Genomic DNA, 16,204 nt, shown 5'->3' on the forward strand with positions numbered 1-16,204 from the left:
GGAGTGGGGTGCTTCTTTTTCTCCTGTCCTCTCCTCCAATTAATTTGTCACAGGAGACTTTTGTTTCCCTTGCTGTGTTTTGGCCCCTGGCTCCACTGCAGGGCCATGCAGGTGATGACCATGGAACAAAATGGGGACATTCTCTGTGCCTAATTGGAAGCAAGTTCACACGCCCACTCCTTCTCCAAGCTAGGCCAGCTTCTCACTTCCCCACAGCATTCCTTGCAAGAAGAAAATACATGATTAGCAGAGCAAACCACAGAGCAATGGCACCAAATGGAAGACTGGCCTAAGATCAGTAGCATTTCTAAGAACTCACAATTATCCCAAAAGGAAAAAAAGAAGATAAAATGACAAATATTACAAAGCAAATTTATGTTTTACTAAGATATGTGTTCTGGTGTTTGAGATCCAAAACCTGGTTCTTTCTCTTGTAGATTTTCAGTGGGAAATTCAAACTTGCTTCCATTCCTTGATAGCCCAGAGACGTTAAGTGTAATTGTTTCCTGTTGCACCAGTAACAAATTACCACAAGCTTAGTGGTAGTTTATTCTCTTACAGTTTTGAAGGTCAGAAGTCTAAAATCAAGGCACTGGCACAGCTGCACCAAGCCTCTTTCTTCTGGAGGGTTTAAGAGAGAACGGGCTTCCTTATCTTTTCCAGCATCTAAGTAGCTGCCTACATTCCTTGGCTTATGGTCTCTTCCTGCAACTTTTTGATGTCCAACCTCTAGTTGCATAAGCATATCTTTTCCTCTCTGACTCGAACTCCACTGCTTTCCTCTTATAAGGACCCTTGGGATCACACTAGATCAACCTGAATAGCCCAAGGTAATTGCCCCATCTCAAGATCCTTAACCACATCTGCAGAGTCCCTTTTGCATTCTCAAGTAACATATTAACAGGAGCCAGGTATTAAGACATAGACCTCTTTGATAGGTAATTATTTAGGCCACCACAGTAGCCAAATTCAATCTCTGATCGAGTCCATGGACAGATAATTCACATAGTATACAAATAATCAAGATTTGGCTATAATTAACAATCTCAGTGTGTTACTCAGTTCAAGCTGCTTTACAAACGTACCATAGACTTGGTAGTTTATAAACAACAAAAATGTATTACTCAAAGTTCTGGAGGCCAGAAGTCCAAGATCAGGGTGCCAGCAGGTTCTGGTGAGGGTCCTCTTCTGTGTGCAGGCTGCAGACTTCTGTACCCTCACCCGTTGGAAAGAAGGTGAATGAGTTCTCTCTGGGGTCCCTTTCATAAGAACATTAATCCCTTTCATGAGACCTACACCTCCACAATCTAATTACCTTCCAAAACCCCATCCTGTAATACCATCCCATTGGGAGTTAGGATTTCAACATATGAATTTAGTGGGAGAAACATAAACATTCAGTCCATAACACAATCTTCAAAAAATAAATCAAATGACACTTTAAGTTGCAAGATAACATATAGCCGAACCACAGAGATTTCCAAAATATACTCCTCCTTCTAGCCTGAAGGGGTTTTTTCCCTTCTCCTATGTTATTTGGCTGAGGAGAAAAAAGAGAACATTAAATATAAGGGGAAATGGGCCTGGTGCAGTGGCTTATGCCTGTAATCCCAGCACTTTGGGAGGCCAAAGCAGGTGGATCACTTGAGGTCAGGAGTTCCAGACCAGCCTGAGCAACATGGTGAAACCCCCTCTCTACTAAAAATACAAAAATTAGCCAGGCATGATGGCAGGCACTTGTAATCCCAGCTACTCAGGAAGCTGAGGCAGGAAAATTGTTTGAACCTGGGAGGCGGAAGTTGCAGTGAGCCAAGATCATGTCACTGCGCTCTATTCTGGGCAACAGAGCAAGACTGTCTCAAAAAAAAAAAAAAAAAAAAGGAAAAACAGTATATATGGGTGGGTGGGTGGATAGATAGATAGATAGACAGATAGACAAATAGATAGGCAAATGGCCAAGTTGGCGGTTTGTATGTGGAAAAAGTCTCTTCAGAATAACTTGAATTGAAAAAAAAGAAAACAACCTTTTTTTTAAAAAGACTTTGATGAAATGTTTCAAACTGCAAAAGTGAAATCTATTCTCTTTTACAGAATTGAATTCTCATATCTTTATGTCCTGGGTACTCCTTTTTCCAAACATATTGTGGTAGTGGAGATATAAGCTCAGGAAACACTAAGCAAATTCCAACAGATTAGCAAAGGTGATTTAGATATATTATGTTGATTTAGATATCAACACCCTATGAGAGATTACTTCTACTGATCACAGCAGCTAAGAAGACTGAGTATTAATCAGCTAATGTTTGCAGCTCTTGGGGGGACAGAGGTAGTAGATAGAAACTAAGAATTATAAAGAGAACAAAAGGAGCATTAGTCAGATAGGTAAAAATAAGAAAACCTCATAAATTAGGTTAATAGCAGGACTCTACATATTTCTTTTCCTCCTACCTTGAAAAAAAACTGAAACTGAAGTTTAATGCATTTTGTGCATATTCACATGCATTCATTTAACACATGCTCTATTCAATATTAACTAAAGTCAGTTCCCACAATCTTTAAATAAAGTCCAGGATAAAGTCCAAATAAAGTCTTTAAATTTTAAACCTGTTTAAAATTCTTGGCCTAATCCTTCTAAACTTATTCTATTCATTTGGAAGCCAGTGTGTAATAACTGAAATAAAATAGAAATAGGGGGATGCCCAAAAACCAAGGTTGTAGATCTCACTCTTCTGCAAACCCCCTCCACGACTTCAAACAAACCTCTTGTCTCAATGTGCTTCGACGGCTTTACCTGTTAAGATAAAAAAAAAATGTTTAAATTAGTTAAAAATCATATAATTTAGTAAATCAGAACTTGTAATGCATCCTAGATACTATATAGTAAATATAATTTCTCCGTTGATGATAATCATGACACCTATACCACAAAACTAGTTGGAACTTGGTAAAAAACAAAATGCAATTAACTTTTTAAAAATATGTTTGCTTGGGTCACATAGGAAAATATAACAGATGTCAGTATTATTAGGACTAATAGTGTTGGGTCTTATAAATATGTTATCTATTAATAATGGCAGAGGTTGGCAAACTCTAGTCACCAGGCCAAATCAGGCCAGCCATCTGTTTTTATAAGTTTTATTAGAACATTGCAAACATGCCCATTCATTCACATATTGTCTATGGCTAATTTCAGGCTACAGTGACAGAGTTGAGTCACTGTGATAGAGAAAGTATGGCCCACAAACCCTAAAATATTTACCATCTGTTCATGTACAAAAAAAAAAGTTTCCTGACCCCTATCTAATAAAATAAAGTGATGCAGGGATGGTGATAAATTCTTTATCTCACATTAAAATCAAATACAGTTTTATAAAGCACAGTTAAAGTAATTGATTTTCTCATTGTATATTTTTTTACATGTTATAGAAAATGTGCTATCTCTTTAGCAAATACTTTGTGATACGTTCTTTTAGTTGGTTTTCTTTTCTGGGAGAGGAGCTAATCTGCTGTTACTTTTATTATTGTTAAGGAAATAAGGATGGAAAACATGTAGCAGGAATAAACAGTCTCCCAAATCTTAATGACCTGTAACCACAGAGGCTCATTTCTCATGTCCACTGGGCCAGCTGGGGGTTCCATGTGTCCTCTTTCTGCAGGAACCAAGCTGACAGAACACTTCCATGGAGAAGTACCCATCACTGTGAGAGAGGGAAACCGAGCACAACCAAATGGCACAAAGTCTTTTAAAGCTTCCATCCAGAGTGATACATCGACTCCAATCATATTTCATTGTTCAAATCAAGTCACATGGTCATGTTGAATCTAAAGAGAATGAGTGAGTCCAATTCTACCACATGCCCAGAAGGAAGAGAGCCAGACTATCTGAGACAAACTCTTAGGACAGTCACTGTAACCCATCCAAAAACAATCTGAAAGAGAGATGTAGTGAAAGGGCTCTCGCTTGTGGAGACTGCACCAAATATGGTACCACTATAGAAAGCACGACACTGTAATTTCACTGTAATTTACCAAAGTCTAGATTCTCTGGCTCTGATATCATAGAATATTGGTAAAAGTGCTAAAGCATTCTTACAAATCCTGTGACAAAGATTTCTTTAGCAATGTGAAGAATTATTCTTTTGATTGAAATGTTAGGTTTGGTTTTCTTTTTTCTGAATTCTTAGGCATTTTTGGATTCCGTTTATTTGATATTAATAATAATTCCTTGGTACTTTCCAATACTTAAAAATAGCCACTGAAATTCACCTCTGAGTGTTCTTAATGTTTATAAAAATTTATTTGCCACACAAGTAAAATGTACTTTTTAAATCATTTTTCCACTATTAGAAAGTATATTTAGGCCAGGCATAGTGGCTCACACCTGTAATCCCAGCACTCTAGGAGGCCGAGGCAGGAGGATCACTTGAGCCCAGAAGTTTGAGACCAGCCTGGGCAACATAGTGAGACCCCCATCTCAGAAAAAAAAAAAAAAGAGAGAGCATTTAAATCATGGTCTGTTTTAGTTTTTAAAATTACTTTCCTGGGATTTTGAAAGAAAACAATCAAATTAGAATTCACAAATGATGTGCCGAGTTCTTTTCATTTAAATACCTATTAAGAGGGAATGAATTTGGTTTTACTTAACATGGTGCATTTACCTGTTAGTTACTTAGCATATCGGAGTGATGAGACATAATCAAAGAATTTGTGCCAAGACTCCCTTTTGAAAGTTACATCTTTAAATGCTATTGACCAATAAAACTTCCAATGCTACACATCAGAAAAAAGGATATCAAAACTATAAATCATTTTCAAAGTGCAAAAAATAAGAGGAAATTTTTTGTTTAAGGTTAGTTTTACTCAGATACTCCATAGTAAATCCCTACATTTAGTGAACACTCTTAAACTCTTGTTACAATACAGTTAATATTTAGTATGTAGACATGGAACTGTTCTATACCATCAGTATAGGATTTTTTTTTTTTTTTGCAATAATGCCTTAAGGAAAACAATGTATCAATAAAATATATATTGCTTTCTTGGTCAACTATAAGTTGATTCTATTTAATGCAGAAAATAAGATTATTTTCAGTGTGAGTGTCTTCACTATTGATAACATAGGCTGTGGATGGGCTCCTCTAGCTAGAAGGACCATATGCACAAGAAACTGCTTGCAGTGAACATGACATATGTCACACCATGTGCCAAATACCATCCTAGATCTGGAAGTGACAATTTTCTCATATATACTGGCACTTCAAGCTCTGTAGCTATGGATTCATTTTGCTCCATAAGAGCTCAAATGTGTGTTTCTGAAAAGCTTGGTAGGAGACTTTCTGGCAATTAGCTGTACTACATTTTATATTTCTTATCTAATATCCTTTAATTAATATGCTTTGTGAACTATTTTTGTTGTACCTCTCAAAGGTCAGACATGAGCTTGAAATGTACTCTATAATCTTCAGAATTCTAAGGAAAATGAAACCATACCCTTGGACAAACAAAACACATAGAAACTTTGCTCCTTTATCGATGAAATTAACCTAGTTTCTCTAGAAAATGATGCTAATTCTACTGTCTCTATGTACTTTATTGTTCTAGTCAATTCACAAAAAAAAAAAAAAATCCACATGCTGAATGGCCAACTGCCGTATTTATTAACAAATCTATTGATCAAAATATTTATTTTTAAAAAGCAACTACTGATAAAGCTTCTAGCAATATACAGGATGAGATGGTTTCTGATAGATTGAGGATTCCTGCAAGGTTTTAGTTGACTGATTTTTATTTCAGAATTTTATATGGAAATTTTTCAGTTTATGCTGATGTTTCTCCAATTCTTTTATGTCATTTCTGCTTTTGTAAAACATTGAGATTCATTTACTAGTTTTCATTTAGTATATCAACGGTAGTATGTGATTTCTAGCAATTGATAGCCAACATTTAACATAGAACATGATTGTTCTCGTCTTTTCCTAATTCAAATTTCCTGTCTATTTAGCATATTTAAGGTTTCACTATCTTAAGACTTAACCAAATTCACGTGGGGTTTTTTTCAGCCATGTATTGCTCTTTTGACTTGTGCTTACTGTCTTTCCATTGTTATCATAAGTGGTAGTGATACCTCCCATGCATTCTCACTTTCTTTCCATGACTTTGAAAGGTGTGCAAGTTCTGTCTTGAATCTCTTTGCTAACAACTGCCAGGTCAACATATCCCCCTTATTAGAACCCACATTTTTTTGTGTGACATGATTATTTTGGCCTCTTCTGATTTCTGTTACACATGTCTAAAAGTTATTTACTTTCTACTTTTAAAATAAAGTGTAGGTGTGTTTAGTATCCCAGGCCAATACCTTCAATTAGTACATAAGCCTTAATTTGTGTTCCTAGCAACAAAGGTTTACATTTCAATGTGATGTGATTTTTTTCACCTGCTTTTGAATATCCCAAGTTTTTGGCGAATGGCTACATTTGGATAAATTGGCATGCTGCCTGTCTGAAGAACTGGCCATTCACTTACTTGATCATTTATTGTAGTGCTTTTGAGTAAATTGGTCTGCTTCCCTAGATCACGAATAGCTGGTAATGAGGAAGAGGGAAGATGTGCATGTTCTATTCACACATATACACGTTATGAGTTACTGTGCTTTACATTATGAGTTACTGTATTTTTCTGCCTGCAATTCAAACATTGAATTGAAACTCCAAGTTTCAAGTATCACGCTGGGAAAGCAACATTTCTGCCTCATTTCCCCTAGTTGTCCACTTGGAAGTGGCTCCCGCAAACAAGTATTTCCAGCTTCACGCCAGATCATGGGTCACCTCAGTGTTGATCATAGTGGAAGGTCTTAGGCCTAGGAGTTCCAGGATGAGGCTTTTTCTTCTCTGCGAGCAACAGAGATGTGTGAACAGACAACACCTCTTCCTGCAAGCTGTGACCTCCAGCAGTTAACAGGAATTGCAGTGTAGGACGTAGAAATGTACAGCTAAGCAACACTAGTGGTTATTCCTAGATTCCGGGGGTAAATTACCAAGTTAAATGCTTTAGAGGGAGAATTCTCTGGGCCTCACTTAGACCCAACCTGGCCCCTCATCTTCTAGCCTCAATCAAGCCACAGAAACGTACCTCACCTCCCTTCAGGTGTTTCCCCTGCTCACCCTCTCCCTCCAGAATCCCTTTCCTCTAGTCTGAATTTCAGTCCAAAGCAGCAGTACCCAGGCACACCTGCACATTCAAGTCATCCAGGGAGCATATTTTAAATTTCAATGCCCAGACCTTACCCAGAAATTATTATTTGATTGTTTTGTGGGGGCTAGAAGTGAGTTTTAAAACCTGAAGTTCCCAGATGATCCTAAAGTGCAGCTAAGCCGAAGAACACATGTCCACAGAGAGATTGCCAAACCTTTCCACATGACTTCCCACTTTATAATCATACTGGGGAGGCACACTGCGGTGAACTGGGAAGGCTGCTGGGGGTTGGGGATGGTATGGTGGTTTATGGGGACAGCGAGCAGTGAGAAGTTCTGCTTGACCAGATCTCACTCAGCCGTTTAGCCAATGAAGCTCTACACCCATTAGCCACGTGTGGCATTCCTGTTTATTTGTGGGGAAAAGATTTGGTTGCTGTGATCTATGGCAATAATCAGGGAAACTTCCACAGACTGGTCGGAGATGACTAATGACATCTCAAGTGCTGAACCATTGTCCAGCCCAGTACATGTTAGGCATGGCCCTCTCAGTATGTTTCATTTGGAGATTACCCACTGCACACACACAATTTTCAAATTGTTCATCGGCTTGCTAGAAAACATATGTGCACTTAGAAGACAAGAACCATGTAGGAAGATGGGAACTATGTGTTCCTCCTATTAGGTAGCCTAAGCATAGACCCACAGGACAGTTTCCATAATATTAACTGACTAGTTAAAATCTATTCAGCCCGATCAGCAGCCATCAGTAAAAGCCCATAATCAAACTCATTAAGCAGTAAAATTTGAAGAATGGGAAAAAGGCTGCAACCTCACTGACAAGAAAGATTACTTTTAAAAGTTGCTGTCTTACTTAGGTAGGCAGGTAATACTCAATCATTCCTCCCCACTCAGATCAGAACTGGGATGGAGGAGTGGGAAGCCCAACACTCAGAGCTCAGATGCCACCGTGTCACCCCGTAGGAGGCTAAACAGACAGCACTGTTTAGGAAGAATCAGCAGCAGATTGTCCTGGATTTAAATAAATTGGCTTCATGGGAAGTGGGTACAGCACATGCTCACACACGAGCATGCCAGCACAACAAGCTGCAGAGCTTACGGCAGGAAATAAGGTAGTAATGGTGCACAGACCCTGTCACTGGCCCTTTTCCTTAGCCAAGATAGGGGAGCTGCCTTCTTTTTATATAGGTCCTTTGGATACCATATTAGGTCTTTATATACCATGCTGGGTCTTTGTGCATGGTTTAGATGATAATAACACAAGCCCACTGGGTAAGCCGACTCAAAACCTTTTGAGACTAAGGCTGTCAAGACTCTACCTTGTGCTTTTTAAATTTGCTTTGCTTTGCTTTTGTTCTCTTCTTCTTCGTCCTCGTCTTCATCTTCTTCTTCTTCCTCTTTGGTCTGAGCCACATTTTCACCTGTGAGAATTAGAGTACACAAAAGAGTTTCTATTATGATGGCTTTTTAAAAATATTGATGGCACCTGCCTATAGGTACAAGCAAAAAATCAAAAGATTGGGAATGCATAGAATAACCCTTCCTGCAAGGAAAATTTGACAATGGGAAGCATGTCAATCTTTCCTCCTATGTTAAATTCAGGTTTTGAGGTATAATGGTGCATGCTGTAGTTTCAGCTACTCAGGAGGCTGAGGCAGGAGGATTATATAAGCTCAGAAGTTTGAGACTGTAGTTCACTATGATTGTAGCTGTGAATAGCCACTTCACTCCAGCCTGGGAAATACTGCAAGATCCTATCTCTCTAAAAAGTAAATAAATAAATAAATAAATAAAGGCAAAAAAATTCAGATTTTGGTGTCCAGGAGGTAGTATTATCCATGCATGCCATCCTAAGTGGTGGAATAATCAGAGGGATAAAAATCAGCTATGATTAACTGATGAACACTCAAATAAAAAACGTAGCTTACTTGGAGTAGACATTACCTTTCCTTTTCCTCGTTTCAAATGTTATATCATTTACTGAAAGTTGAGGGGTCATGAGTCTTATTCAGAATACTGATCCAAGGAATTGATCCCCTCTGTTTGTTAATCCCCAAATGTTAATGTTGGCCCTTGCCTTGTTTTACCTAATGGAACAAATGTGGCTCAGGTTGAGATTATTGGTGGATTATGTGATAAAAGTAGAAAAACTTTAGTTACTTCACTGCAAAAATATGAGACTCCATGTGGGACAGAAGTTGACTGCTCTGTAGGATATCACAGGGGTCAAATATAAGGTTGTCTCAAACCAAACAAAAAATTGGGTGAGGTGAGTGGTGGTCCAGGTACCCTCTGGCTTAGTCTTCTCCCCTTGAGTTCATCAGAATCCAAGGAGAGCTGTGTAAAGTAAACTGGGCATTCTTCCCAACCTGAAGAGAGTCAGACTGCAGAAAAAAAGCAAAATTGGACCTCTATCTGTCGAGGCATAAGAGACAACTTGGGAAGATGGGAGCAATCCCACAAAGCAAGAGCTGCTATGATTGACCCAAACTTTCTCCAGTCTCACTTAAAAAATGCAATACAAGGCTGGGTGTGGTGAGACATGACTGTAATTTTGGCACTTTGGGAGACCAAGTCAGAAGGATTACTTGAGACCAGGAGTTCAAGACCAGCCTGGGCAACACTGTGAGATCTCCACCTCTACAAGTTTTTTTCATTAGCTGGGCATGGTGGCATGCACCTGTAGGCCTAGCAACTCTGGAGGCTGAGGCAAGACGACTGCTTGAGTCCAGGTGTTGGAGGGTGCAGTGAGCCATGTTTGAGCCACTGCACTACTGCACTCCAGCCTGAGCAATGGAGAGAAGCCCTGTCTCAAAAAATAAAAAGAAAAGAAAAGAAAGAGAAAAGAGAAGAGGAGAGGAGAGGAAAAGAGAAGAGAAGAGAAGAAGAGAAGAGAAGAGAAGAGGAGAGGAGAGAGAGAGAAGAGAGAGGAGAGGAGAGGAGAGGAGAGGAGAGGAGAGAGAGGAGAGAAGAGAAGAGAGAGAAGAGAAGAGAAGAGAAGAGAAGAGAAGAGAAGAGAAGAGAAGAGAAGAGAAGAGAGAGAGAAGAGAAGAGAAGAGAAAGGCAATATTACATGGCCTAGAATTTCATGTTTACTCAATTGTTGTAATTATTTGATGCTGTTTGGCAGAAAAGATTCCCCTGTTACTATATAAAAAATATGAACCCAGGGCAAAGATGGGATAAGGTGCAGCACAATAGAGTTGCATTGTCATTTAATGTTTAAGATCACTCCAACTTCCTTACAGAAAGGTGATCTGAAACATCAAATCTCTGACTGCTCTAGGAGGATTGCGATGTATGTATCTGAAAGAGCCCACGAAAATGACTCTCACCCTAGAGGGATATATGGAACAATTTCCTCTGAGCTCCAAATGGAAGGTAAAATAGAAGGAACACTGGAGATGTGGCGTATCAGCAATTATCTATTGCAAGAGCAGTGCACATTTACAAGTAAGGGAGCCAGTGAATCACAAAGAGTTCACAGCACAGGCTGTTTTTATTCTAACCAGGTAGCTCAATCCCTTTTAATTGTTCTGGTCAGAACCTTACTATTGACATTTCCAGAGTGTACTAAAATGAAATAGAAACAAGGAAATTTGCTTTTTAGCCCCATGGCAGTAAGTGGCAAGAAAGTTTAATTTTGGAGGTGCTGTTACAACAACTAACGTAGCACTGGGAACACAGAAGGAATCAGACCCATTTGCTCAAGGAAACAAGAACAAAAATGTTCATTGAAACGTTGCCTATAATAACTCAAAACTAGAAACAAGACTAAAGTGTCCATCATCTGGCTACATGAATTGCATGAATATTCCATAGAACATGATAGGGAAGACAAAATAAATAAATTTGAGCCATGTGTTTCAAAATCATAATATTGAGCCAAAAAAGCAGTTTACAGAATGGTACTTCATAAAATGTCACTTGCTAAAAATCTGTATTTTATTTTTGGACGTATTTGTTTAATAATGATAAAATGCATGCATAGAAGTGATAAACAACAAATTTAAGGTAACACTTACCTTGAAGGAGATCTCTGGCCTCCTCCAAGGTGAATGGGAAGAGAGAGAAAGGAATACTTAGGTGACTATAATTGTTTCTGCAGGTTTTATTTCTTTGAAATAACTAAAACAGCTTTAGGAAATGTCGAGATTTCACTGAACTCATTGGTGAGCAAGTACTCAGTGTCATTTTCTGTACTGTTCTGCATGTTTGAAATATACCATTAAAAAAATACCAGAAAACAGTGTGTGTGTGTGTGTGTTATGGGGCAGGCAGAATGCAGTAGAAGATAGCAATATGCAAAAAAAAGAAAAAATGGGAAAGAAGCAGAATAAAGTTATTTATGATGGACAAGAGTCACTGTTTCTGGGTTTAGCAATTAGGTTTGATAAAGAGGTAGTCACTTTTATATGAATAGAGTGGAAGAATTGCATTATCATAATGAAAGGTTATACTGTTCTTTCAGTGTTGCATTGTAAAAGTCATCATTAAATCAGAAAAGAAATAAAGGAAAAAACAAAAAAAGTGTCATAAATGGGGTCTTTTTATACAGCAATCAAATTAGAAAGACACATAAAAGTTAGAAGACATTGCATGTCTAGCTTGATGGGAGAGGAACTTTGGATTAGAGGAAGGAAATGTATTACAATTATTAGAAAAAGAATTTGTAAAATTAGTGAATTTAGAGAAAAGTGTAAATGTTACCAGAATATTTTAGGAAAACAAATATAAGGAGAGAAAATAACAAGAAGTGTAGAAGTTTTGCATTTTTGCAACAAAAGAAGAGAGAGAGAGAGAGAGAGAGAGAGAGAGAGAGAGAGAGAGAGAAGAGACACAAAAGGACTGTAGGAATTTTGGCCAATTAGGTTCCAGTTTTCTCTAAAAGAAATTACATCCCTCTTTGCCTTCACTGGGCTTCTTTCCTTTTTGATAGCAGTTTACTAAGAAACCACCTGAAAAACAATAACTTACTCTTCAAGGTACAGAAGCCCTTTATACAGGGTTTTATGGATGAAAAACCATGAACAGGGTTTTGTGGATGAAACGAAAGGTCAGAGTGAAGAGGAGGAGAGGAAAGCAAGGTCTTGGCTCTGGATCCAGATCACCAGTTGCGCCCATGGTATTGCTGCTGGGAACACCCTTGGCCTAGTCATTCTTCTTCAGAGGAAATATATGCTCTAGAAAAGTCTCTTGGATTTTTTGCAGTGTCATAGTATTTGTTCATCAGAACATAAAATGCAAAATATGCCCAAAGACCCTTTATCAATCCAATAAGCAAGCAAACAAACCAAAAAAAAACCCTTAAGTCTGTTTCGTTTAGTTAGTTTAGTGAGTGTCCTGTGTAAACCAGCCAGCAGCTAGAAGTTGGAATCCAGAACGGAACAGTGAATTAAGACCCCCATTTCCACAAGAGCTCAAGCAAGTGTGCACACAGAGTTAGGAGGGGCAGCCTGCAGAGAAATTTGGAAACCATACTCATCTTCTACAGAAGGGGCCAATGCAAGTCCTTTCCACCTCTTTCTCTACTGGCTCGGTCCTCATCATTTTTTTCCAAAACAGCCCAGCACAGAGTATGAGACAAGAGTGGCAGACACTCACTCTAGCTCCTCCACCAACTATGTGACTTTGAGGCCCAGCAAGGCTGAGGGCCTTGATCGAAACCCCACAGGCAGTTACTGGCACGTCTCCATTATTGCCCGTCTTTATATACCACTACCTTATAAAAAAAAAATAACATTTTTTTCTGGCACAAATTGACGAATAAATGATTGTCTCCTTCTTTTTAGTGAGTTTACCTAACTAAACAAAACAGATTTAAGGAGGGTTTTTTGTTTGTTTGTTTGTTTGTTTGTTTGCTTGCTTGCTTATTGGACCTGCAAGAGTCTTTGGGTATATTTTGCAATTTTTGCTCCAATAACCAAATTCCATGACACTGCAAAAAATCCAAGAGACTTCTCTAGATCCTAAATTTCTTCTTGAGTATATTTTGAGATTTAAAAAGGCTTCCTAAACTTGGTCAAAATGTTTTAATTGCATTCAAACAGCCCATACTATGTTATCACATGGCAAAGGCCAAAGTAATTGAGATTGAACGAAACAGGATGCTTGCTCCATTTTTTTAAGGAAACATACACACATGGAGAATCTTTAAAAGAACAGAATGTTTGAGTTCGGTGCTCTGGTAACAAAAAGCTATTCCATTTTAGCATTTATTTATTAGTTGTGCTCAATGCTGACTACACAGGCAGATCACCTGGAGAGATTTAAAATATCCTGATGTCAGGGCACCATCCCTGACCAATTAAAGTGATGTCTCTGGACATAGGCACTAGGCATCAGCAAATTTTAAAAACTCCCTAGGTAACTTTCTAATATGCAGTCAGGGTTGAGAACCACTGATTTAGACATTGCTGTCCCAATTAATATTTAAATAGTCACAGCCCGTTAGCTCCACTAATCCAGTTGCATTACCACCGGCATATAAAAGATTATTTTTTAAATACCATATGAAAAGGAAGATCAATGGGCTCATGAAGTACAAGTTACTCTGTAATCCTTCTGATGAACTGTCCATTCTGGGAGTCCTCTGGTGTTTTAACTCATCGCCCGGGCTTTTGTAGAACTGAAAGTGTTAATCCCTTTTCACGGACTCTAGTGCAAACCTTGATATTGAATAAGCCACTGAGTTGTGTGCTTAAGATCTTTGCTTCATTAAGTCACCAGATATTCCTGGCAGCAGAAGAGTGGCAAGATGTCAACCTGAGCTTTGCTGAGCCAAAAGAATTAGCTTTTACCGTATTTCTAAAGATGAATGTGCTCTTACAGCATGTCCATTAGCCCCGATACTCTAATGAATGTACGGCTTGACAGACACAATAATTGGCATAGTTCAGAGTGTAAGAGAATCAATTTGATGAATCAGAATAAGGTCAAGTGAAAGAAGAAACAAGGATTTAGTTTGCACATATTTCTAACCATATAGCAACAAGAAAGATTAAATAGTAAAAAACAGGATTAGGTAGTCTTTGATAATCCATCAACGTGGGGCCCGCTCATTTCATTAATACTGATCAATAGAAAGGTGTGTGCACTATAAAACAGTGGCACTCAAGTTCCACAGGAGTCCCTGCGTATCCTAGCAATGTGGTTTTTTTTTCTTTAGAAGTCTGGGAATCTTATCTGTGGTAGCCAACCTCTGGAATTTCTGGCCTTATCTCCTCATTACTACCCAATGAGATAATTCACTTGGAATAGGAGATGATTTTATTTCCCCACTGGATTGATCATCACCTTTTCTCTGAAAATATCGGCCCTGACCTTAAATGTATCAGGGGCTTTCTCTGTTGTCTGTGGAAACATTTATAGCACTCAGGTATAATTCTTCTGATTGAAATATGTTTTGCTTCCACTCTTCAGTGAAACAATAAAGGCAGATTGCAGAGTGAGCCCTTTTATTCCTCCTAAAATGACCTGCTGTGAACTACAAAAGAGAAATACAAAAGTAAATCACTTAAAACTAACATGAGACCTGCTCACTCCTGCTGGGTCATACTAAAAGAGACTTCCTTCTTTCCTGGCAGTAAGGAAGGGAGGTCTAATTTCTAACCAAGCTTGACATGTGTCTGAGACAAAGTTTTAGTCATGCTTGGCTTCCCCTTCTCAGGAATCTCTTGTTTAATTTAACTCAATGACTTTGGATTGTAAAGGAGGAACTGATCCTAAACCTGAGTTAGATGAAAAGAATCCAAACAGAAACTTAAAACCATTTCTACCTCCTCTGCGTTCCGACTTTGCCATAATGAAGAAAAACAAATCAAGCTATAAGAAAGGGATCTCTTTCCCTGATGGAATCAGAGATTTGAGGATTGAAAAACTGGAATAGATTGTGATAAGCTATTTGGAATTTTTATTCCAAAAAGCACCATAAAAAGGTGCTTTTAATGACTGATAACTATCTCATGGCCTATTTTTTTTTTTTTTTAAATAAATTCAAAACAGATTTGGCTTAAAAACACACAGAGATAGAGAGTTGATGGGTACGTTACTGACGGGCAGGGATGATAAGCAAAGCTACAGGGTTATAATGCTGAGCTAGTTAAAATAATACAGACTAGATCTCATCTTCTTTAGTTACCCACCTCTGTATTTTTTCAATTGGTCAATTAACAAAAATGTTTCATATGAGTACTAAGTTATTCACATTACAAGACATACAGAAGAATTATATGGCCACTTCTACCTCAAGCAGCTGAACTTCTGTTGGAGAGATCAAAACACCTTTAAATAAGTTATGTTTTAGCAGTAGCAAAGACTGTGGGGCTATGTTTAAGGGAATTGTGAATTACAGAGTCCACTGTCTTCTCTTCTGTATTTCAGCAGTTTTCTACTTCACAAAGTTAAGAGACAATTTGACTTGCGCCTATTTGGGGACTGGTCCTCATACCCTTGGGGAAAATTCTCTCTGTAAATTATTCTTCATTTTATGGCAGATGAACCCAATCCAATCCAATCCAATAATCTCTGGTGGCTTTCACAAATTTTTGACCCCATTGTGAGAAATGTATTTTACATCATATCACACATGCTCTAGTCATATAACTGATAGAAAATTTTGGTGAAACTGTTGGAAGCTTTACAATGGATGATCCCCTCTGATACTTTCTGTTTGATTTAACTTTATTATACTTCCTTTTAAAAAAAGACCCTACTGACCCACTGAATTGATTTTACAATTCACGAATGGGGTCATCCTGCTACAGTTTAATAAACGTTATTTCAGAGTCTAGACCTTTACATGGAATGGGCCTAGTGAAATGGGTCATGGATTTAAGGATCAGATACCCCTTAAATAAATTACAACTAGTTTTTAAACAGGGGCTTTAACAACATGAGTTGGCTTCATAAGCCCCTGTAAGCATGAGTCATAGATATATGCCTTGAATCATCCCTAAGTCCTTATGCACTTCGTGCTTTCAGCTTGAGCAAGT

This window comes from Rhinopithecus roxellana, chromosome 3, assembly GCF_007565055.1.
Source record: "Rhinopithecus roxellana isolate Shanxi Qingling chromosome 3, ASM756505v1, whole genome shotgun sequence".
In the NCBI taxonomy this organism is placed as follows: Eukaryota; Metazoa; Chordata; class Mammalia; order Primates; family Cercopithecidae; genus Rhinopithecus; species Rhinopithecus roxellana.